The 12,308-nt window shown below is 40.9% G+C and overlaps 1 protein-coding gene across 1 annotated transcript in view; it reads left to right on the top strand.

The window, feature by feature from the left end:
- Nucleotides 1-993, top strand: part of syt7a (synaptotagmin VIIa) — a 304,956-nt gene extending 303,963 nt beyond the window's left edge. Inside the window, exon 14 of the mRNA XM_060914462.1 lies at nucleotides 777-993. The gene's annotated coding sequence lies outside the window, so the exon portion shown is untranslated. The remainder of the gene's footprint in view (nucleotides 1-776) is intronic.
- The last annotated feature ends 11,315 nt before the right edge of the window (nucleotides 994-12,308 follow it).

Genomic DNA, 12,308 nt, shown 5'->3' with positions numbered 1-12,308 from the left:
CGTGTGTTATCGTTTTGCTTCTCGGAGCGCCAGATAAATTATATGATAGAAACAATCCAGATTGGGCACCCACTCAGAAAATGGGCTATGTTTTATCCAAGATCAGACTTGATTCTTTGGCAGCGAAACCAGATAGAACGCGATATCTGGGTACTCGATGGTCAGTAGAAGCGTCTTATCTTCAGAAAAGTCTGACTTTTTTTAAATAATATGGGCCAAAACCGCCCTGTGATGATCTGGCGACTTGTCCAGGGTGTACCCCGCCTTTCGCCCGTAGTCAGCTGGGATAGGCTCCAGCTTGCCTGCGACCCTGTAGAACAGGATAAAGTGGCTAGAGATGATGAGATGAGATGAGATTGGCCAAAACCACACATATCTATCTTCTCTTTGTATCAAATCTTTGCTCGACCATTCAAATTGTAGTAATACTGAGAAAATTCAGCATTGTTTACAGACACGCTTTCAGCGGCTGCTGTCCTAGTTGCTTTGTATATCCACCATCATGGCGGACGCTCATGACGTAGCACCTTTTGATCACATGGTTGCAAGTCATCTATAGGTGAGCTCTTTCCAGCCCAAGCAGGAAGTAGCAAAGCGGGTACAGGAACATCTCTCAAAAGGAATCTAGTTGCAGTTTTGCACATACCGGTAATGACCCTGCAAGATCTCCAATCTTTAATCTGTGAATAAAAACTCTGACACATTATCTTTAGATGTGACTTTAGTCTTCTAAAAGTCTTTTCATGTACGGTTACCATAATTCTTATCATTTTCAGGTGTTCTGGGAAGCAAACGGTTGATCATCTCTCCTTCTCTTGTGCTCTCTCTCTCCAAGTTTGTCCCAAACCAACCCCACTTTCAATGAAGAGTGCTTGATGTGTCAGCACTCCTATGTGTACAATCTTCATGGATTTATTTCTGTATTTTTTTGCCAACTTTGTATAGTGTAAAAAAATATAAATATATGAAAAATGAGTACTGTATAGATTTTAGCTGCCTGTCAAGGCCCACAAGTATATATAATTGGTAGAGTTAATCAGTCAGCCGTGTAGAAGCATTCTAAAGGAATTTACTGAGATCATATGCTTTCTGTAGATTCTTGCGGTGCCACGGTTTGTTTCTTTTTTTTGGGGGGGGGGGGTTCTTCCTTTGATTGATTGTCATTATTTTTATGAATTACCATGTGGCATCTTAAAGGTCTGTGTTGTTTGTTGTTAATACTTTAAATGGGTTGTTTATTTGTTTGTTGATGAACACAGCGAGGTTCAGGCACCCAGGAGAGTGCATGGGAACGCAGAGAGGAACTGTGGGAGTTTGTTTGTGTTTGTGTAACACGTTTCGTCCAAAACTTAGTCCTATGTCTGGTCGTGTGGTAGTGCTATAGCTAAGCTTTCGTGTCCTTATTGAATCATGAGATAGATATTTAGATATGAATGAAAGCCTTTTCTAGAACAAGTCAGTGTTTCACTTATTTCTTCTGTCTTCCTCTTTACTGAAATAAACCCATTTGATACAGATCCATAAATATCCATATATTAAAATAATAATACAGTAATAATAATAAAGACAGTACAGTGACGAGACACAAACAGAACATCTTCAAAAAAACACCTTCAGTCAGTGGTGGGAAATGGTTGGCTCTTGGCTTTATGCCAGCATTACATGCATATGGTTTTTGCATGCTTTAAAGCCAGACTATCTTTCCTTTCTCTGATCTAAAACCTCCTCCCACATCCCAGTGTCTAGCCATGTTTAGACGTATGTAGATATACTGTAGAGCTGTCTCTCTAAGTGAGCCTGCACGCGCGTGTGTGTGTGTGTGTGTGTGTGTGTGTGTGTGTGTGTGTGTGTGTGTGTGAGAATCTTTTTACAGAATGTCAGTTTAGTTCTGGGTTGAAGATGCCGTCTGGACGCCTCAGTACTCTTACACCACTCTGTACTCATTCAATCATCTTATATCTTCAAACATTCCACAAAAAACTTGAACTGCTGTCTTCGAGTGAGGGGAAAAAATGTCATAGAAATAAGAAATATCAAGAAATTGCAACCATGCCTTACAACTCAGACCAACTTCTCCTGTCGGCATTCATAACACGACATATTTAGTGTGTGTGTGTGTGTTCAGGAGTGGGGTTAGAGATTGAGGTGTCTGTAAGCTCTACCCAGAAGTACTAAGGTTAAGCGTTTCCTTTCTTTTTTTCTGCCTCTCCTGTTTTTTGGCCGAGCGGACTGTGATTTAATCGGTTGATATGTTTTCCTGTCTGCCCCCCACCCCTCTGTGTGTGTGGGTGTGTGGGGTGGGTGGAGCTATGGAGCTGAGCTCTTATTATGTTCTATGATGAAAACAAATAAACAATAATTTGTACAAATATCTTCGACTTTGACGTGTTCTTTGCACTTATTCTTGTATCTTGAATGAAAATGAATCCTACTGCTAAATTATTGACTGCATACACATGGCTGGATGTGTATAAGAACAGCGTGCTCTTACACACACTGTACACACCCTGCCAATCATGCCATATGTATACAACTGTATATACAGCATTAAATTGTCAGTGTAATCCTGATGGCCTGAACAATACACCACATTATTATCCATCCATACATCCATCCATTATCTGTAGCCGCTTATCCTGTCCTACAGGGTCGCAGGCAAGCTGGAGCCTATCCCAGCTGACTATGGGCGAGAGGCGAGGTACACCCTGGACAAGTCACCAGGTCATCACAGGGCTGACACATAGACACAGACAACCATTCACACTCACGGTCAATGTAGATCCACCAGTTGGCCTAATCTGCATGTCTTTGGACTGTGGGGGGAAACTGGAGCACCTGGAGGAAACCCACGCGGACACGGGGAGAACATGCAAACTTCATGGCGTGGCCCTCGCCGGCCAAAGGGCTCGAACCCAGACCTTCTTGCTGTGAGGCAACAGTGCTAACCACTACACCACCGCGCCGCCCCCACATTATTTAATGATCAGAATATTTAAGACGCATATCAATTTAAGAGAGAGTTTTGCATCCATTTGCAAACCAGTGTACCGATAATACAATACACTCTGCAAAGTAATGCATTTGAAGCAATTGGTCATGCTCAGCCAATATTAAGAGTGAGCATGTTGTTAATTTCAGCATGGCACATTCATTTGTTACAGTGTATCAAATAGTTTAGATTTGCTGCAAAGTGTGTGTGTGTTTTAAATAGCAAATGACTGAACAGCAGGTGCTGTACCTGTCTAGCTGAGAGTGGTCATAAATGCAGCCTTGGGACAAAAGGAAAACTGGACAGTGGAAATCAATGTTAAAACAGCCACGCAGGAAAACAATGTTATGGAAGAGAGCGAGTCGCGCTCTAAAGCCAACACACACACACACAGAAGCACACTGAGCCAGGTTCCTGTAGACAAGGACTGTGCTGTTGTCCTTTCCTGCGCTGCAGCAGACGGCTGAATCCACCCAGCGCGACGGGAGCCCCAGCTTACATCACATTACTCTATTAATAGACTCACATTGTACACACCTTTACTTCCCCCCTTCTGTTTCTGTATTCTCAAGTTCTTCTTTCTCCACATTTCTCTCACACTCTTTCATTTGGTTCTTCCTAATTATTTAAATCCGTTCTTTAGAACTAGAGGCCTCTAAATGCAGGACTGGTGTTGTGAAATATCCACTCTTTCATCTTTCTCTTTTCATCACCTTGGAGCCGGGAACCTGCATCCTCTCTTTTAGTGCAGCACAAATGAAAAGAAGCAAACGATCCCTGTCCTGACATCACACTGCAGTCCGGAGACATGGCAAAAGAACTCTGTAGTTCTGAAACACTTGTACACAGACTCTGGCGGCAGGCTTCCAGGACCAATGGGAAAGATGAGATCATCGGATGAGGGGAGGAAGAAAAACTGAAAGATGAGAAGAAAAGTGAAAATGGCAGATAATTTACAGAAAAGGAGAGTGGTTTGATTTGAGCGAAGAATAGAAAGATAACACAGGATGAAGTGAGCTCCAGAAGTATTAACACTGAAAAGAATTTGATCTAATTTAAAGATGCATGAATGTTTAATATGTTTATCATCAGAGGTGGACAGTAACGAAGTACATTTACTTGAGTACTGTATTTAAATACACTTTGAGTATCTGTACTTTACTTGAGTAATTTTTTTTGTGGAAACTTATGACTTTAACTTCACTACATTTGAAAGACAAATATCGTACTTTTTACTTCACTACATTTCTATCAAGGTCTTTGTTGCTCGTTACTATGAAGCAGCTTTGAAAGTGTTTTTTATTTTATTTTATTTTATTTTATTTTCTAAAACGGTATTGGGTTTATTTCACAGGTGACACTCTGAGACAGTCTATCATAGGGTGACCAGACGTCCCGGTTTTACCGGGACAGTCCCGATTTGGGGTTCTGTGTCCCGAGTCCCGACAAAAGTCTGTCGGGACACGGATATGTCCCGGTTTTCGCCACTCGCGACGTTTGTGACTGAGCAGTGTGGGAATCATTAGCGGAGAAATGTCTGCATTTACTATTTTGATGAATTGACAGGAATCGCAAGCTTTCCTGGTTACTGCCCCCTGGCCCTGTGGCATGGGTGTTTATTTAGCCGCATTATTCCAGACAACAGAACGTGTTGCCATGCAACAATAAAATAAACATTAACTGGCGCAAATGTTCTTTGTCTAGCAGCTAGCAGCAGTAATGCCACAGCAATTATGCCGAAAAGAAAATGTACCTTTTCCAAAGATTTACAGGGCACCTACCCCTTCCTCCGAGAGGTGCAGAACAATGCGCAAAGCCTACTGCACACACTGTAAGTGTTTTGTTCTTGTACTGAGTTGGGTAGCCTATGTTGCAAATGCTGTGCGCTCCTGTGGGGGCTTCCCTCGGGCTGTCGCCCCTCTCCTCCTTTATTGCTGTTTTGTTTGAGTGTATATTTACGGAAGCCGTGAGAGGCCCTTCATATAATCTTTTTTTTATGCACCTTGTTATCCCGAGATAATGACACAATTAATTCAGGATCGAGAAAACAACACAACTAATTCGAGATCTCGAGAAAACAAAACCGTTATTCCGAGATCTCGAGATAACAAAGCAATTATTTCATGATCTCAGCTGGATCACTGTATCTCCGTCGGTGGAGACGAAGCCGGGCCAGTCTTCTGCGGAGGTGCCGCGGACTAATTTTGAAATTATCCCTTATTAAAAGACTTAATGCAATCTCTCCCTGTGTCAACCCCTGATCAAAATATTGCCTTATTAGGTGATCGATTATTCCAGACATTCTAATGACCAAAGTTGCGTCTATACAGAATGAGAAATAGCCCCAAAGTCAGCATATCACAAGTCTCTTGGCGCACCTGAATGAACCATTTCTCAGCTGTTTACTCGAGATCATGAAATAACGGTTTTGTTTTCTCGAGATCTCAAATTAGTTGTGTTGTTTTCTCGAGATCCTGAATTAATTATGTCGTTATCTCGGGATAACGAGGTGAATTAAAAAAAAAAGGATTATATCCTCTCTCGGCTTCCGTAGTATATATTCTCAAATCACTTGTCTCTTTTTTTGTTTCTGTTTAACATACCATTCTGACAGTTTATTGCTATGTTGAACAGCTTGTTGCACCTTCCATTAAAGTGTTCACTTTTGTACACATCTTCTTGCTTTATTCATTCAGTTGTGGGGAATGGTTAGTAAGGTTGATTCTGACCTAGGCTATGTTGAGGTCACATATCTACTTTTTAAGTTCATGCTATAGTGCATACAATTTTAGAGATATAGCCTACATGTGCATATGCATTCTTCTTGGTGTTCTCACAAACAGGTGAAATAAATCAGTTTAAATGTGGCCTATGGACATAGCCTGGCCTATTCTCAGCCATTACAAAATCTGTTGTCTGACCATAATTTAACTGATCTGTATACCACTATGCTACTAGATAACAAAATGCCTGTTTGTTTTATTTCATGTGAGATGTTGATAAATGTGAGCTTCAACAAAATGATAAGAGCACCTCTCTGAGTGTCACGTTTACGTAAAAAAAAGGTGTGCGTGCACGAGCATGGTCGCGCGCAAAAGTGTCCCGGTTTCAGACTAGGGAAATCTGGTCACCCTAGTCCATCAGTAATCACTAGGGTCACGTCACATCCATAGACTGTATAAAATCAAGTTCAGTGATTTCCCAGTAGCATTATTTGAACACGATCAGTTGATGGCAGAATGGAAGGAGGCGGTTCTTCTGGGGAATGCACACACTCATGGCTTTACCTAGAACCCATGTTTCAGTTTTCTGAAAGGATTAAAGATTTGTTTCATTTTAAATGCTTGCTTTGTTTGCCTAAAACAAACCACATCATGGCCTATAAAAACCTGCCATCCAACCTGCGGAAGCATACTGAGGTATATAAACATTTTATTCCAAGAGAAAGCTTGCCACGAAGTTGTCTGTGCTTTTAGAGCTGGCAATAATGTTGCAATAGCTATGCAGTCTGGTTAGTCAAATGACTTTCTATGGATTTGCCCACCAAGTTACCGTAGCCTTGTCCACGGCTAACGGTAACACATAACTAGTCAACTTGGACACCGTTAGTTAGCATGTAAAAATGGAGTTACGCTAACGTGAATAACGTGAACTTATCTGAAGTGGTTTCAGAAATATGTCTTAGCATAATCTTGCCAAATAAACAAAATATAGAAATCTTTCTTTTCTAGTAGTGTTAGCTACCTAATATGATTTCGAGTTTGAAAAGAGTTTGCTAGCATGTCAGGTGGCGTTTCACTGACTAGCTAGCTTAACATTAAACCACCATGATGGCACAGCGTGCGTTCATTTTGTAAATCCAGTCTGTTGTTTCCAAGGCATTAGGGTTTATAAGCATTGTGACAATAATACAACGATGCACTGACAGAAAATGTACTTTTAATACTTAAGTATTTTTAAAAGCAAGTACTTCAGTACTTTAACTTAAGTAAAAATGTGACTGTACAACTTTCACTTGTATCGGAGTAACATTTGACCAGTGGGATCTGTACTTTGACTTAAGTAATGAAGTTGGGGACTTTGTCCACCTCTGTTTGTCATTCATGACTATGATTAAAAATGAACAAACAAAAAAAAGCAAAAAAGATGTTGTTGACCTGTGAAAGTCGTGATGGATATTTAATGGATAGACACAATCAGGGTCATGATATATGACGCATATATCTCATCTCATTATCTCTAGCTGCTTTATCCTGTTCTACAGGGTCACAGGCAAGCTGGAGCCTATCCCAGCTGACTACGGGCGAAAGGCGGGGTACACCCTGGACAAGTCGCCAGGTCATCACAGGGCTGACACATAGACACAGACAACCATTCACACTCACACCTACGCTCAATTTAGAGTCACCAGTTAACCTAACCTGCATGTCTTTGGACTGTGGGGGAAACCGGAGCACCCGGAGGAAACCCACGCGGACACGGGGAGAACATGCAAACTCCACACAGAAAGGCCCTCGCCGGCCACGGGGCTCGGACCCAGACCTTCTTGCTGTGAGGCGACAGCACTAACCACTACACCACCATGCCGCCCCCTGATTATTTATATATATATATATATATATATATATATATATATATATATATATATATATATATACAAAAAATTTTTTTTAAAGTCTGGAATAGTTTACCTTTGCCAGAAACAGGAGACCTCAGCAATACTGTTCTAGGCAAAGAAAAAGCCCCAAGATTACAGCTGAGCAATTAATTCAATTGATAGTTTCAAAATAAACTATAGCGGCCACCTCCACAAAAGAAGCTGTTTTGGAAGATTAGCATGAAAGAAGCCCGTTCTGCAAGATTCCAGGATCATAACATCACTGACAACTCAAAAAGTGAAGACCTTAGCTGCATCTGAATCTGCAGACTTCCTTACTACTGTATTAGTATGCAAAAAGCAGGATGTAGTCTGTCCGAATACTCAGTAGACATTTAATAGCAGTCGAACGGTACCTGGATGATCTACTACATCTGTATGCAAATGTGCCACACTACACTAACCCATAATTCAGCTGGAGCCTCCGAATAACTGAAGAAGACATTGTTCTCTGAGAAAATAGAAAGAAGCTGGCTGTCCGAAGCAAAGACAGTATTTGCAGTAGTGTGCAAATGTTTCAGGAATTGTTTAAACCAGGGGTTTTAAAGTGTGGGAGAGTCAGCCCCCCCTCAGAGAGCAAATAAACAACAGCGCCCCCCCCCCCTTACAATTTTTGTTGTTGCTATACTTAATGTTCCATGCGTATTTTAAAAAAAGGTTGTTGTACACATTTTTATTTTTTCTTTTATTTTTTTTCTTTTACACATTTTAAACATTGTGCTTTTTTAAAACCTCTTTTTTTTTTTACACATTTTAAACATCTGTGCTTTTTTTAAACATCTTGTTTTACACATTTTAAACATCTCATAGCATCGTTAGCTAGCACCTCTTGGCAGACAACACACTGTGGCAGTGGAGCATCTTCAGATCCAGTCCATGAAAATCCAAACTTTAAATAATCGTGGTCATACTTCCTTCTTTATTTGCTTGGCCCAGACTCTGTCTCCTCACTCACTGTAGCTTTAGGTACTAAAAATCGATCCATTTTGTCTCTGGCAAAGGCTAGCTGAAGTTCGCTAAATGTCCGCAATAGTAACTTATTCTGGTTTATTTTTCCTCACATTGCGCCCCCCCCGAAGAACTCTGGCGCCCCCTAGGGGAGGCGCGCCCCACACTTTGAAAAGCCCTGGTTTAAACATTTCTGCTATTGTACACGTGGGTATACATCATCTGTGAATATCCGGGGGGCAGAGGACAGGTAAGATGGTGGCAGAGTATGCCCAAATTGTGTCCTTACTACTTGCTCATATAATCAGGGAATGTACTACAGTTACAGTCAGGTAGTAGGCACTTAAAGTGCTAATCTACTGAAAATTACATCATAAAATCCCAGGTTTTCTGTGTGTGATATGCTCAAATAGGTTGTAAAGTTCACCGATAAATAAAAAATTGGTTTGAAAATTTTTTTTATTTATTTTGCATCTGAATTCTGTTCCAAAAATCACTAAAAGCCTGTCTGCTATTATTAGATTGCAGCGATTTACAGGTCAGCAGCACTGCATGGGTGACGTCATATGCGCCACTGCCTTCTTTTGTGTCCACACTGACTCTAAACTATTCTCTGCAGTGGCATGCGTTCTTGATACTGATTCTTTTGAAAAGGACAACAAAAGCTCTTCAAATTCATCCTTAATCTTTGGTTGGTTGTCTGAGGACGATTTAGAACTTATAGCCATGGAAAAAGAGGTGGACAAATACACAAGCCAAATTGCTTGTGAAGAAGAAGAGCAACAACTGCTCGAGTGGTTTTCTGGAACCCAGGAAGTTAATACATTGTACAAATCATAGTTTGCTTATTCTTTTTTTTTTTTACTGATTTGATGTTCAACTTTCATAGTTATGATAAAGCAGTGTATCTTTATAATTGTCATCTCTGTAACCTCACTCAGTAGGCACAAGGCTAAATAATCGCAGTAATTAGGCACTTTCAGTGCTAGAGCCGGCAGGAGCGGGTGGCGCGTTGTGCTATATGCATTGTGCACAGTGAACATGCAACAGCCAGGAATTTGTTAGGGTTCACCTCCAAAACTAAGTTGCTCATAAAACTTCAACCTTTTCTGTGAATTGAACCTGTTTGAAATTTTATGGTAAAGTCTCTACAATAATCACAGAATTGATGCAAAGGAAAAGGCCATTGCAAGATTAATTTATAATCACTCTGTGATAAACTCTCCTGTGCATTTCTGAATCTTGTCGTTGCCTTTTTGTCAACAATGGGGGGAGCTGCATGTTTTCATCATTTTGTCAGAGGTCAGGGATTACAAAATTCCGATATGCGCAGTATATATTGAAAAGGTTTTGGTCTGGAGACTGTAACAGAGAAGTTGACAGAGAAGGAAAAAAAACCAAATATAATGTTAATCTACAGTAGTGTGGGACATTGAGGATCCAAAGATGGAGAGTGTAAGAAAAGCATTTAGAAAAGAAATAGAGAATGAGAGACTAGAGCGGCGGCTACAATTGTCGACACCTTAACGATCTTTTAGCCATTGCAAAAGTACAAAAGACTTTCAATATGTAAATTGTGCATGAATAATTACTCAAACTTCCACTGGAGAAAAAAAAAAAGAGTTGATTTCCAATTACGTAGCATATCAGATCACGTGACACCGTTCCACAATCATCGACACCTTTGTACACAGTTATCCACACCATTCCACAATTATCGACATCCAGATGATTATTTATTTTAAAAAATAATTGGTATGTGATATTAAGTGAACAAAACATAGTTTTTTTTATTTAAAATTTGTTTTACATAGACTTGTATTTAGTACAAAATATATTTTATATAAATATATCGGTACCCCGCCTTTCGCCCGTAGTCAGCTGGGATAGGCTCCAGCTTGCCTGCGACCCTGTAGAACAGGATAAAGCGGCTAGAGATAATGAGATGAGATAAATATATCGATGTTGGTGTTTACATAAATGAGGAAGTAATTCTAATGTTTGTAAACAAATGAACTGATGTTGAACCTGTGTCAGAAAATCTTTTGGTTCCACTTTCTACCCACTTTCTAAGTATTTTCATAGATCACATTTTGTTAATCATTCATTGTTGTTCATATTAATTTCTACTTTTGTAGTTTACCAATAAATGTCAACAGGCAATTGATATTGTAACCACATGAAAATCCAGGTCAAAGGTCGCATGTCATTCCTCAAACCAAAATATAAAATGTCTTCTGATATTGCCCTCTCCTTGGACTGTCACTTTATTGTGGTGGAAGGGTTTGTGTGTCTCGATGACCCTGATAGCTATGCTGGCTGGAGATTTATGCTCCTGGTAGGGCCACCCATGCCAGACAGGTTGAGGGGTAGAGGCCTGATAAAGCATAGTCCCTGGTCCTCCAGGTTGAGGGTTTGGCGCCGGGTTAACCACCCAGTCCTAGAAAACTTTACTGGTTGCGGAAACAGCAATGAAGTCAATATCTACTAGCCAGTGTAATGGGCCTTTAGAGTCACCCCAGGGGACTTGTATGAATGTCAGTGGTGAAAGTCATTCTTTGGAAGCCACTGACAGGAAGATAGAGGTCTTGACCACCAGAACCAAGACAAGAATAGGATTTTGGAATGTCCGTACAATGTATCAAACGGGCAAACTTGCACAAGTAACATCAGAGATGCGCAGATACAGTCTGCAAATTTTAGGCATCAGTGAGAGCAGATGGACGGGATTAGGCAGAATGACATCATTATCAGGGGAGACCGTTCTGTACTCAGGTAGGGAGGATAACCAGCACGAGGAAGGAGTTGCTATCATTTTGAGGAAAGGTACAGAGAAGAGCCTAATTGAATGGAAACCAGTGAACAGCAGACTGATGAAAATCAGAATGAAGGGAAAGCAGCTGAACATGACAATTATCCAGTGCTATAGTCCAACCAACGTCAGTGATGAGGAAGCAAAGGACCTCTTCTATGAACAACTAGCAGCAGAAGTAAAGTCAGCACCACGGCACGACCTATTGATCATCATGGATTATATGAATGCAAAGGTTGGGAACGACAACACCAACTACGAACGATCAATGGGAAGTCATGGATGCGGGACCATGAACGAGAATGGAGAAAGACTTGTCGATTTTTGCAGTACCCACAACCTTGTAGTGGGAGGCACTTTGTTCCCACACCGAGACATTCACAAGCTGACCTGGTATTCACCCAATATCAGAGACAAGAACCAAATCGACCACCTGCTTATTAATGGAATGTGGAGGAGATCACTGCTAGATGTGAGAGTGAAGCGAGGAGCTGGTGTCAGAAGTGATCATCAACTGATAACAGCAATGGTGAGACTGAAACTGAGGAGGGCACAGGACAAGATGCACATTCAGCGAAGATTCGATATCCAGAATTTGAGAGACCCACACGCAAAGCATAGTTTTGTTACGCAAGTGAAGAACAGATTTCAAGCGCTACATGAGCTGGACACAGAAATCAGCACGGACAACATCAACACAGTCTACAATAACATCAAGACTGTATACCAACAGAGCGCAGAGGAATGCCTTGGCTACAGAGAGAAGAAGAAATCCAAGGAGTGGATCACACAAAGTACCTGGAAAGTCATTGAAGAGAGACAAAAGCTGAAGAATCAGATGATCAGCACTCGATCAACAAGACTGCAGGAAAGATACAAGCAGCAGTATAGTGAGGCCAACA

Source organism: Neoarius graeffei, chromosome 2, assembly GCF_027579695.1.
Source record: "Neoarius graeffei isolate fNeoGra1 chromosome 2, fNeoGra1.pri, whole genome shotgun sequence".
Classification (NCBI taxonomy): Eukaryota; Metazoa; Chordata; class Actinopteri; order Siluriformes; family Ariidae; genus Neoarius; species Neoarius graeffei.
Note: the sequence above shows the minus strand (reverse complement) of the source record. Positions and strands in the feature narration are given on the sequence as shown.